Here is a 13,520-nt window from a genome sequence, read left to right on the forward strand (position 1 = left end):
GTTTAGGGTCAGTCACAGTGGTCAGGTATTCTGCCACTGTGTTCTCTCTGTTTAGGGTCAGTCACAGTGGTCAGGTATTCTGCCACAGTGTCCTCTCTGTTTAGGGTCAGTCACAGTGGTCAGGTATTCTACCACTCTCTGTTTAGGGTCAGTCACAGTGGTCAGGTATTCTGCCACTGTGTACTCTCTGTTTAGGGTCAGTCACAGTGGTCAGGTATTCTGCCACAGTGTCCTCTCTGTTTAGGGTCAGTCACAGTGGTCAGGTATTCTGCCACTGTGTCCTCTCTGTTTAGGGCCAGTCACAGTGGTCAGGTATTCTGCCACTCTCTGTTTAGGGTCAGTCACAGTGGTCAGGTATTCTGCCACAGTGTCCTCTCTGTTTAGGGTCAGTCACAGTGGTCAGGTATTCTGCCACTGTGTCCTTACATTTACATTTACATTTAAGTCATTTAGCAGACGCTCTTATCCAGAGCGACTTACAAATTGGTGCATTCACCTTATGACATCCAGTAGAACAGTCACTTTACAATAGTGCATCTAAATCTTAAAGGGGGTGAGAAGGATTACTTATCCTATCCTAGGTATTCCTTAAAGAGGTGGGGTTTCAGGTGTCTCCGGAAGGTGGTGATTGACTCCGCTGTCCTGGCGTCGTGAGGGAGTTTGTTCCACCATTGGGGGCCAGAGCAGCGAACAGTTTTGACTGGGCTGAGCGGGAACTGTACTTCCTCAGTGGTAGGGAGGCGAGCAGGCCAGAGGTGGATGAACGCAGTGCCCTTGTTTGGGTGTAGGGCCTGATCAGAGCCTGGAGGTACTGAGGTGCCGTTCCCCTCACAGCTCCGTAGGCAAGCACCATGGTCTTGTAGCGGATGCGAGCTTCAACTGGAAGCCAGTGGAGAGAGCGGAGGAGCGGGGTGACGTGAGAGAACTTGGGAAGGTTGAACACTAGACGGGCTGCGGCGTTCTGGATGAGTTGTAGGGGTTTAATGGCACAGGCAGGGAGCCCAGCCAACAGCGAGTTGCAGTAATCCAGACGGGAGATGACAAGTGCCTGGATTAGGACCTGCTCCGCTTCCTGTGTGAGGCAGGGTCGTACTCTGCGGATGTTGTAGAGCATGAACCTACAGGAACGGGACACCGCCTTGATGTTAGTTGAGAACGTCAGGGTGTTGTCCAGGATCACGCCAAGGTTCTTAGCGCTCTGGGAGGAGGACACAATGGAGTTGTCAACCGTGATGGCGAGATCATGGAACGGGCAGTCCTTCCCGGGAGGAAGAGCAGCTCCGTCTTGCCGAGGTTCAGCTTGAGGTGGTGATCCGTCATCCACACTGATATGTCTGCCATACATGCAGAGATGCGATTCGCCACCTGGTCATCAGAAGGGGAAAGGAGAAGATTAATTGTGTGTCGTCTGCATAGCAATGATAGGAGAGACCATGTGAGGTTATGACAGAGCCAAGTGACTTGGTGTATAGCGAGAATAGGAGAGGGCCTAGAACAGAGCCCTGGGGGACACCAGTGGTGAGAGCGCGTGGTGAGGAGACAGATTCTCGCCACGCCACCTGGTAGGAGCGACCTGTCAGGTAGGACGCAATCCAAGCGTGGGCCGCGCCGGAGATGCCCAACTGGGAGAGGGTGGAGAGGAGGATCTGATGGTTCACAGTATCGAAGGCAGCCGATAGGTCTAGAAGGATGAGAGCAGAGGGAGAGAGTTAGCTTTAGCAGTGCGGAGCGCCTCCGTGATACAGAGAAGAGCAGTCTCAGTTGAATGACTAGTCTTGAAACCTGACTGATTTGGATCAAGAAGGTCCTCTCTGTTTAGGGTCAGTCACAGTGGTCAGGTATTCTGCCACTGTGTCCTCTCTGTTTAGGGTCAGTCACAGTGGTCAGGTATTCTGCCACTCTCTGTTTAGGGTCAGTCACAGTGGTCAGGTATTCTGCCACTGTGTCCTCTCTGTTTAGGGTCAGTCACAGTGGTCAGGTATTCTGCCACTCTCTGTTTAGGGTCAGTCACAGTGGTCAGGTATTCTGCCACTCTCTGTTTAGGGCCAGTCACAGTGGTCAGGTATTCTGCCACTGTGTCCTCTCTGTTTAGGGTCAGTCACAGTGGTCAGGTATTCTGCCACTCTCTGTTTAGGGTCAGTCACAGTGGTCAGGTATTCTGCCACTCTCTGTTTAGGGTCAGTCACAGTGGTCAGGTATTCTGCCACTCTCTGTTTAGGGTCAGTCACAGTGGTCAGGTATTCTGCCACTCTCTGTTTAGGGTCAGTCACAGTGGTCAGGTATTCTGCCACTGTGTACTCTCTGTTTAGGGTCAGTCACAGTGGTCAGGTATTCTGCCACTGTGTACTCTCTGTTTAGGGTCAGTCACAGTGGTCAGGTATTCTGCCACTGTGTACTCTCTGTTTAGGGTCAGTCACAGTGGTCAGGTATTCTGCCACTGTGTACTCTCTGTTTAGGGTCAGTCACAGTGGTCAGGTATTCTGCCACTGTGTACTCTCTGTTTAGGGTCAGTCACAGTGGTCAGGTATTCTGCCACTCTCTGTTTATGGTCAGTCACAGTGGTCAGGTATTCTGCCACTCTCTGTTTATGGTCAGTCACAGTGGTCAGGTATTCTGCCACTCTCTGTTTAGGGTCAGTCACAGTGGTCAGGTATTCTGCCACTCTCTGCTTAGGGTCAGTCACAGTGGTCAGGTATTCTGCCACTCTCTGTTTAGGGTCAGTCACAGTGGTCAGGTATTCTGCCACTCTCTGTTTAGGGGGGTCAGTCACAGTGGTCAGGTATTCTGCCACTGTGTACTCTCTGTTTAGGGTCAGTCACAGTGGTGAGGTATTCTGCCACTGTGTCCTCTCTGTTTGGGTCAGTCACAGTGCTCAGGTATTCTGCCACTCTCTGTTTAGGGTCAGTCACAGTGGTCAGGTATTCTGCCACTCTCTGTTTAGGGTCAGTCACAGTGGTCAGGTATTCTGCCACTCTCTGTTTAGGGTCAGTCACAGTGCTCAGGTATTCTGCCACTCTCTGTTTAGGGTCAGTCACAGTGGTCAGGTATTCTGCCACTGTGTACTCTCTGTTTAGGGTCAGTCACAGTGGTCAGGTATTCTGCCACTGTGTCCTCTCTGTTTAGGGTCAGTCACAGTGGTCAGGTATTCTGCCACTCTCTGTTTAGGGTCAGTCACAGTGATCAGGTATTCTGCCACTCTCTGTTTAGGGCCAGACACAGTGGTCAGGTATTCTGCCACTCTCTGTTTATGGTCAGTCACAGTGGTCAGGTATTCTGCCACTCTCTGTTTATGGTCAGTCACAGTGGTCAGGTATTCTGCCACTCTCTGTTTAGGGTCAGTCACAGTGGTCAGGTATTCTGCCACTCTCTGTTTATGGTCAGTCACAGTGGTCAGGTATTCTGCCACTCTCTGTTTAGGGTCAGTCACAGTGGTCAGGTATTCTGCCACTGTGTACTCTCTGTTTAGGGTCAGTCACAGTGGTGAGGTATTCTGCCACTGTGTCTCTCTGTTTGGGTCAGTCACAGTGGTCAGGTATTCTGCCACTCTCTGTTTAGGGTCAGTCACAGTGGTCAGGTATTCTGCCACTCTCTGTTTAGGGTCAGTCACAGTGGTCAGGTATTCTGCCACTCTCTGTTTAGGGTCAGTCACAGTGGTCAGGTATTCTGCCACTGTGTACTCTCTGTTTAGGGTCAGTCACAGTGGTCAGGTATTCTGCCACTCTCTGTTTAGGGTCAGTCACAGTGGTCAGGTATTCTGCCACTCTCTGTTTAGGGTCAGTCACAGTGGTCAGGTATTCTGCCACTCTCTGTTTAGGGTCAGTCACAGTGGTCAGGTATTCTGCCACTGTGTTCTCTCTGTTTAGGGTCAGTCACAGTGGTCAGGTATTCTGCCACTGTGTCCTCTCTGTTTAGGGTCAGTCACAGTGGTCTGGTATTCTGCCACTGTGTACTCTCTGTTTAGGGTCTGTCACAGTGGTCAGGTATTCTGCCACTCTCTGTTTAGGGTCAGTCACAGTGGTCAGGTATTCTGCCACTCTCTGTTTAGGGTCAGTCACAGTGGTCAGGTATTCTGCCACTCTCTGTTTAGGGTCAGTCACAGTGGTCTGGTATTCTGCCACTGTGTACTCTCTGTTTAGGGTCTGTCACAGTGGTCAGGTATTCTGCCACTCTCTGTTTAGGGTCAGTCACAGTGGTCAGGTATTCTGCCACTCTCTGTTTAGGGTCAGTCACAGTGGTCAGGTATTCTGCCACTCTCTGTTTAGGGTCAGTCACAGTGGTCAGGTATTCTGCCACTGTGTACTCTGTGTTTAGGGCCAGTCACAGTGGTCAGGTATTCTGCCACTGTGTCCTCTCTGTTTAGGGTCAGTCACAGTGGTCAGGTATTCTGCCACTGTGTCCTCTCTGTTTAGGGTCAGTCACAGTGGTCAGGTATTCTGCCACTCTCTGTTTAGGGTCAGTCACAGTGGTCAGGTATTCTACCACTCTCTGTTTAGGGTCAGTCACAGTGGTCAGGTATTCTGCCACTGTGTCCTCTCTGTTTAGGGTCAGTCACAGTGGTCAGGTATTCTGCCACTGTGTCCTCTCTGTTTAGGGCCAGTCACAGTGGTCAGGTATTCTACCACTCTCTGTTTAGGGTCAGTCACAGTGGTCAGGTATTCTGCCACTCTCTGTTTAGGGTCAGTCACAGTGGTCAGGTATTCTGCCACTCTCTGTTTAGGGTCAGTCACAGTGGTCAGGTATTCTGCCGCTGTGTACTCTCTGTTTAGGGTCAGTCACAGTGGTCAGGTATTCTGCCACTGTGTACTCTCTGTTTAGGGTCAGTCACAGTGGTCAGGTATTCTGCCACTGTGTACTCTCTGTTTAGGGTCAGTCACAGTGGTCAGGTATTCTGCCACAGTGTCCTCTCTGTTTAGGGTCAGTCACAGTGGTCAGGTATTCTGCCACAGTGTCCTCTCTGTTTAGGGTCAGTCACAGTGGTCAGGTATTCTGCCACAGTGTCCTCTCTGTTTAGGGTCAGTCACAGTGGTCAGGTATTCTGCCACAGTGTCCTCTCTGTTTAGGGTCAGTCACAGTGGTCAGGTATTCTGCCACAGTGTCCTCTCTGTTTAGGGTCAGTCACAGTGGTCAGGTATTCTGCCACAGTGTCCTCTCTGTTTAGGGTCAGTCACAGTGGTCAGGTATTCTGCCACAGTGTCCTCTCTGTTTAGGGTCAGTCACAGTGGTCAGGTATTCTGCCACTGTGTCCTCTCTGTTTAGGGTCAGTCACAGTGGTCAGGTATTCTGCCACTGTGTACTCTGTGTAGGGCCACATATCATTCTAGTTTGCTCTGTTTTTTGTTAATTCTTCCCAATGTGTCAAGCAATTATCTTTCTGTTTTCTCATGATTTGGTCTAATTGTGTTGCTAAATTCTTCCATTTCTGTTAGTCACGTGTCTGTGGAACTTGTTCAGTTTATGTCTCATTTGTTGAATCTTGTTGTATACTAATATTATTAATAATATATCAATTAAAGCTGAAAATAAACGCAGTTTAAACATTTGTCATTGTTTTTAATTTAATTTTCTTCGGTTTTCTGCTTGACATGTTTTATTTGATACTGAAGCTGAAATGAAATGTCAAATATACTGCTTAGGTTTTCTACTATTTTACACCTCGACATTGAAAGGTTTAGTCCAGGAAGTTGTCTAAAAGGGATTGAATGTTATTGTTGCCTAATAGTTTTTGGTTTCCACACTACTTTCCTTCCATCTATAGCATTTCCTTTTAGTATTATTGTCCATTGACTAAGCGACAGAGCAGCAGGAGTTGTGACCTGTTTTTGTTGGTTACATTGTCGTAGTTGTGTCTAAGGGGGCAATTGGGGGAGGGAATGCTGTCACCTCCAGGTAGATGTTTGTCCCCCTGTGTGCTGAGGGTGTCAGGTTCTTGTCCAGTTCTGGCATTTAGGTCGCCACAGACTAGTACATGTCCCTGGGTCTACATGTCCCTGGGCCACTCTTTCTCTCCCTCCCTGTCTCTCTTTCTCTCTCTGTCACCTGAGCTTCATATCAATAGTTGATCACCCTGGGACACTCAATCTACTGATGAACAGAACACTGAAGGAGAGGAGAGAGGAGAGGAGAGGGAGAGGAGAGGAGGAGGAGAGGAGAGAGAGAGAGAGGAGTCAGATAGAGGAGAAGAGAAGGGAGGAGAGGAGAGGAGAGAGGGAGAGGTGAGGTTAGGTGAGGAGAAGGGAGAGAGGAGTGAGAGGAGAAGGGAGAGAGGAGTGAGAGGAGAAGGGAGAGAGGAGTGAGAGGGAGAAGGGAGAGAGGAGTGAGAGGATTCAGGTAAAGGAGGAGAGGGGAGGAGAGGAGAAGGGAGAGAGAGGAGTGAGAGGAGAAGGGAGAGAGGAGTGAGAGGAGAAGGGAGAGAGGAGTGAGAGGAGAAGGGAGAGAGAGGAGTGAGAGGATTCAGGTAAAGGAGGAGAGGAGAAGGGAGAGAGGAGTGAGAGGAGAAGGGAGAGAGGAGTGAGAGGGTAAGATAAAGGAAGAGAGGGTGAGAGGAGAAGGGAGAGAGAGGAGTGATATGAGTCAGATAAAGGAGGAGAGGAGAAGGGAGAGAGGAGTGAGAGGAGAAGGGAGAGAGGAGTGAGAGGAGAAGGGAGAGAGGAGAGAGGGTAAGATAAAGGAAGAGAGGGGAGGAGAGGAGAAGGGAGAGAGGAGTTAGAGGAGAAGGGAGAGGGGAGGAGAGGAGAAGGGGAGAGAGGAGAGGAGAAGGGAGAGAGGAGTGAGAGGAGAAGGGAGAGGGGAGGAGAGGAGAAGGGGAGAGAGGAGTGAGAGGAGAAGGGGGAGAGGGGAGGAGAGGAGAAGGGAGAGGGGAGGAGAGGAGAAGGGAGAGAGAGGAGTGAGAGGAGAAGGGAGAGAGGAGTGAGAGGAGAAGGGTGAGAGGAGTGAGAGGAGAAGGGAGAGAGGAGTGAGAGGAGAAGGGAGAGAGGAGTGAGAGGGGAGAAGGGAGAGAGGAGTGAGAGGATTCAGGTAAAGGAGGAGAGGGAGGAGAGGAGAAGGGAGAGAGAGGAGTGAGAGGAGAAGGGAGAGAGGAGTGAGAGGAGAAGGGAGAGAGGAGTGAGAGGAGAAGGGAGAGAGAGGAGTGAGATGAGTCAGATAAAGGAGGAGAGGAGAAGGGAGAGAGGAGTGAGAGGAGTAAAGATAAAGGAAGAGAGGGGAGGAGAGGAGAAGGGAGAGAGGAGTGAGAGGAGTAAAGATAAAGGAAGAGAGGGGAGGAGAGGAGAAGGGAGAGAGGAGTGAGAGGAGTACAGATAAAGGAAGAGAGGGGAGGAGAGGAGAAGGGAGAGAGAGGAGTGAGAGGAGAAGGGAGAGAGGAGTGAGAGGAGAAGGGTGTGAGGAGTGAGAGGAGAAGGGAGAGAGGAGTGAGAGGAGTAAAGATAAAGGAAGAGAGGGGAGGAGAGGAGAAGGGAGAGAGGAGTGAGAGGAGAAGGGAGAGAGGAGTGAGAGGAGAAGGGAGAGAGGAGGAGAGGAGAAGGAGAGAGGAGTGAGAGGAGAAGGGAGAGGGGAGGAGAGGAGAAGGGAGAGAGGAGTGAGAGGAGAAGGGAGAGGGGAGGAGAGGGAGAAGGGAGAGGGGAGGAGAGGAGAAGGGAGAGAGAGGAGTGAGAGGAGAAGGGAGAGAGGAGTGAGAGGAGAAGGGTGAGAGGAGTGAGAGGAGAGGGAGAGAGGAGTGAGAGGAGAAGGGAGAGAGGAGTGAGAGGAGTAAAGATAAAGGAAGAGAGGGGAGGGGAGGAGAAGGCGTGAGGTGCTCAAACAGTTTAATGCTGCCAGTTGAGTTCACCCAGATGCTTCTAGAGAGTTCTCTATATTTTCATAGCCTTCTATTTTGCACTAATACCACAGGGGCAGGTAGTCTATTTACCCCACAAACCGGTGCACTAATACCACAGGGGGCAGGTAGTCTATTTACCCCACAAACCGATGCACTAATACCACAGGGGGCAGGTAGTCTATTTACCCCACAAACCGATGCACTAATACCACAGGGGCAGGTAGTCTATTTACCCCACAAACCGATGCACTAATACCACAGGGGCAGGTAGTCTATTTACCCCACAAACCGATGCACTAATACCACAGGGGGCAGGTAGTCTATTTACCCCACAAACCGATGCACTAATACCACAGGGGGCAGGTAGTCTATTTACCCCACAAACCGATGCACTAATACCACAGGGGGCAGGTAGTCTATTTACCCCACAAACCGATGCACTAATACCACAGGGGGCAGGTAGTCTATTTACCCCACAAACCGATGCACTAATACCACAGGGGCAGGTAGTCTATTTACCCCACAAACCGATGCACTAATACCACAGGGGGCAGGTAGTCTATTTACCCCACAAACCGATGCACTAATACCACAGGGGCAGGTAGTCTATTTACCCCACAAACCGATGCACTAATACCACAGGGGCAGGTAGTCTATTTACCCCACAAACCGATGCACTAATACCACAGGGGGCAGGTAGTCTATTTACCCCACAAACCGATGCACTAATACCACAGGGGCAGGTAGTCTATTTACCCCACAAACCGATGCACTAATACCACAGGGGGCAGGTAGTCTATTTACCCCACAAACCGATGCACTAATACCACAGGGGGCAGGTAGTCTATTTACCCCACAAACCGATGCACTAATACCACAGGGGGCAGGTAGTCTATTTACCCCACAAACCGATGCACTAATACCACAGGGGGCAGGTAGTCTATTTACCCCACAAACCGATGCACTAATACCACAGGGGCAGGTAGTCTATTTACCCCACAAACCGTGCACTAATACCACAGGGGGCAGGTAGTCTATTTACCCCACAAACCGATGCACTAATACCACAGGGGCAGGTAGTCTATTTACCCCACAAACCGATGCACTAATACCACAGGGGCAGGTAGTCTATTTACCCCACAAACCGGTGCACTAATACCACAGGGGGCAGGTAGTCTATTTACCCCACAAACCGATGCACTAATACCACAGGGGCAGGTAGTCTATTTACCCCACAAACCGATGCACTAATACCACAGGGGGCAGGTAGTCTATTTACCCCACAAACCGATGCACTAATACCACAGGGGGCAGGTAGTCTATTTACCCCACAAACCGGTGCACTAATACCACAGGGGGCAGGTAGTCTATTTACCCCACAAACCGATGCACTAATACCACAGGGGCAGGTAGTCTATTTACCCCACAAACCGATGCACTAATACCACAGGGGGCAGGTAGTCTATTTACCCCACAAACCGATGCACTAATACCACAGGGGGCAGGTAGTCTATTTACCCCACAAACCGATGCACTAATACCACAGGGGGCAGGTAGTCTATTTACCCCACAAACCGTGCACTAATACCACAGGGGCAGGTAGTCTATTTACCCCACAAACCGATGCACTAATACCACAGGGGGCAGGTAGTCTATTTACCCCACAAACCGATGCACTAATACCACAGGGGGCAGGTAGTCTATTTACCCCACAAACCGATGCACTAATACCACAGGGGGCAGGTAGTCTATTTACCCCACAAACCGATGCACTAATACCACAGGGGGCAGGTAGTCTATTTACCCCACAAACCGTGCACTAATACCACAGGGGGCAGGTAGTCTATTTACCCCACAAACCGATGCACTAATACCACAGGGGGCAGGTAGTCTATTTACCCCACAAACCGATGCACTAATACCACAGGGGGCAGGTAGTCTATTTACCCCACAAACCGATGCACTAATACCACAGGGGGCAGGTAGTCTATTTACCCCACAAACCGATGCACTAATACCACAGGGGGCAGGTAGTCTATTTACCCCACAAACCGATGCACTAATACCACAGGGGGCAGGTAGTCTATTTACCCCACAAACCGATGCACTAATACCACAGGGGGCAGGTAGTCTATTTACCCCACAAACCGATGCACTAATACCACAGGGGCAGGTAGTCTATTTACCCCACAAACCGATGCACTAATACCACAGGGGCAGGTAGTCTATTTACCCCACAAACCGATGCACTAATACCACAGGGGGCAGGTAGTCTATTTACCCCACAAACCGATGCACTAATACCACAGGGGGCAGGTAGTCTATTTACCCCACAAACCGATGCACTAATACCACAGGGGGCAGGTAGTCTATTTACCCCACAAACCGATGCACTAATACCACAGGGGGCAGGTAGTCTATTTACCCCACAAACCGATGCACTAATACCACAGGGGGCAGGTAGTCTATTTACCCCACAAACCGATGCACTAATACCACAGGGGGCAGGTAGTCTATTTACCCCACAAACCGATGCACTAATACCACAGGGGCAGGTAGTCTATTTACCCCACAAACCGATGCACTAATACCACAGGGGGCAGGTAGTCTATTTACCCCACAAACCGGTGCACTAATACCACAGGGGGCAGGTAGTCTATTTACCCCACAAACCGGTGCACTAATACCACAGGGGGCAGGTAGTCTTTTACCCCACAAAATGCACTAATACCACAGAGCACAGGTAGTCAAACCCCACAAAGACCAGTTAACCCACTGTTCCCCCCTTCTCCCCCAACAAGATTTAGATGCAAGTGGCTGTTCCACTGGTTGTCATAAGGTGTATGCACCAATTTGTAAGTCGCTCTGGATAAGAGCGTCTGCTAAATGACTTAAATGTAATGTAAATTTTAACCCACTGTTCCTAGACCAGTTAACCCACTGTTCCTAGACCAGTTAACCCACTGTTCCTAGACCAGTTAACCCACTGTTCCACTGTTCCTAGACCAGTTAACCCACTGTTCCTAGACCAGTTAACCCACTGTTCCTAGACCAGTTAATCCCACTGTTCCTAGACCAGTTAACCCACTGTTCCACTGTTCCTAGACCAGTTAACCCACTGTTCCCACTGTTCCTAGACCAGTTAACCCACTGTTCCTAGACCAGTTAACCCACTGTTCCTAGACCAGTTAACCCACTGTTCCTAGACCAGTTAACCCACTGTTCCTAGACCAGTTAACCCACTGTTCCTAGACCAGTTAACCCCACTGTTCCTAGACCAGTTAACCCACTGTTCCACTGTTCCTAGACCAGTTAACCCACTGTTCCTAGACCAGTTAACCCCACTGTTCCTAGACCAGTTAACCCCCACTGTTCCTAGACCAGTTAACCCACTGTTCCTAGACCAGTTAACCCACTGTTCCTAGACCAGTTAACCCACTGTTCCTAGACCAGTTAACCCACTGTTCCTAGACCAGTTAACCCACTGTTCCTAGACCAGTTAACCCACTGTTCCTAGACCAGTTAACCCACTGTTCCTAGACCAGTTAACCCACTGTTCCACTGTTCCTAGACCAGTTAACCCACTGTTCCTAGACCAGTTAACCCACTGTTCCTAGACCAGTTAACCCACTGTTCCTAGACCAGTTAACCCAATGTTCCTAGACCAGTTAACCCACTGTTCCTAGACCAGTTAACCCACTGTTCCACTGTTCCTAGACCAGTTAACCCACTGTTCCTAGACCAGTTAACCCACTGTTCCTAGACCAGTTAACCCACTGTTCCTAGACCAGTTAACCCACTGTTCCTAGACCAGTTAACCCACTGTTCCTAGACCAGTTAACCCACTGTTCCTAGACCAGTTAACCCACTGTTCCTAGACCAGTTAACCCACTGTTCCTAGACCAGTTAACCCACTGTTCCACTGTTCCTAGACCAGTTAACCCACTGTTCCACTGTTCCTAGACCAGTTAACCCACTGTTCCTAGGCCAGTTAACCCACTGTTCCTAGACCAGTTAACCCACTGTTCCTAGACCAGTTAACCCACTGTTCCTAGACCAGTTAACCCACTGTTCCTAGACCAGTTAACCCACTGTTCCTAGACCAGTTAACCCACTGTTCCACTGTTCCTAGACCAGTTAACCCACTGTTCCTAGACCAGTTAACCCACTGTTCCTAGACCAGTTAACCCACTGTTCCTAGACCAGTTAACCCACTGTTCCTAGGCCGTCATTGTAAATAAGAATTTGTTCTTAACTGACTTGTTAAATAAAGGTGAACCATCAAACAGGCAAAGCGTCAAAACAACACTGAACCATGCATAACAGCACCTGCTGTTCCGGACGACTGTGTGATCACGCTCTCCTCTTCGGCAGGGTTTGGACTAAGATCGATTCTTACAACACCGGCTCTGATGCTCTTCGGCAGGGTTTTCCATCTATTACAGAGAGAAGCCCAGCCGCGAGTTTCCCAGTGAACCTACCAGACGACCTCAATGCCTTTTATGCTCGCTTCGAGGCAAGCAACACTGAACCATGCATAACAGCACCTGCTGTTCCGGACGACTGTGTGATCACGCTCTCCTTAGCCGATGTGAGCAAGACTTTTAAAAACAGGTCAACACCCACAAGGCCGAGGGGCGGATTACCAGACCACCACCTTCACCATAGTCCCTGTGTTCAAGAAGAGTGAATGTAACCACCTTCCTATGATACCTGGGTCACTTACAGTCGCCATAACAAGCAACTCGAGTGATTCCACTGAAAGATGTTTGCGGAGCATCCCGGGAATCACCTGGGGCAACACAGAAATGCTTGCTACTTGATCAACTGCAAGAGTGCGGAGGCCATGGTCAACGAACATGTCATGAGAATGTCTCTGGAACGGAAGATCCTGTATGGCCAGCTACATCCTGGCCGGAGGTCTGTAGGGGGTGGGCCAGCTACATCCTGGCCGGAGGTCTGTAGGGGGTGGGCCAGCTACATCCTGGACGGAGGTCTGTAGGGGGTGGGCCAGCTACATCTTGACCGGCGGTCTGTAGGGGGGTGGGTCAGCTACATCTTGGCCGGAGGTCTGTAGGGGGTCAGCTACATTTACATTTACATTACATTTAAGTCATTTAGCAGACGCTGTTATCCAGAGCGACTTACAAATTGGTGCATTCACCTTATGACATCCAGTAGAATAGTCACTTTAAAATAGTGCATCTAAATCTTAAAGGGGGGTCAGCTACATCTTGGCCGGTAGTCTGTAGGGGGGTCAGCTACATCTTGGCCGGAGGTCTGTAGGGGGGGCAGCTACATCTTGGCCGGTAGTCTGTAGGGGGTGGGGGGTCAGCTACATCTTGGCCGGAGGTCTGTAGGGGGGGCAGCTACATCTTGGCCGGTAGTCTGTAGGGGGGGTGGGTCAGCTACATCTTGGCCGGAGGTCTGTAGGGGTGGGTCAGCTACATCTTGGCCGGCAGTCTGTAGGGGGTGGGTCAGCTACATCTTGACCGGCGGTCTGTAGGGGGTGGGTCAGCTACATCTTGGCCGGCAGTCTGTAGGGGGTAGCAGCTACATCTTGGCCAGAGGTCTGTAGGGGGTGGGTCAGCTACATCTTGGCCAGAGGTCTGTAGGGGGGTGGGTCAGCTACATCTTGGCCGGAGGTCTGTAGGGGGTGGGCCAGCTACATCTTGGCCGGAGGTCTGTAGGGAGGGGGCCAGCTACA

This window comes from Oncorhynchus keta, unplaced genomic scaffold (genome assembly GCF_023373465.1).
Source record: "Oncorhynchus keta strain PuntledgeMale-10-30-2019 unplaced genomic scaffold, Oket_V2 Un_scaffold_8144_pilon_pilon, whole genome shotgun sequence".
In the NCBI taxonomy this organism is placed as follows: Eukaryota; Metazoa; Chordata; class Actinopteri; order Salmoniformes; family Salmonidae; genus Oncorhynchus; species Oncorhynchus keta.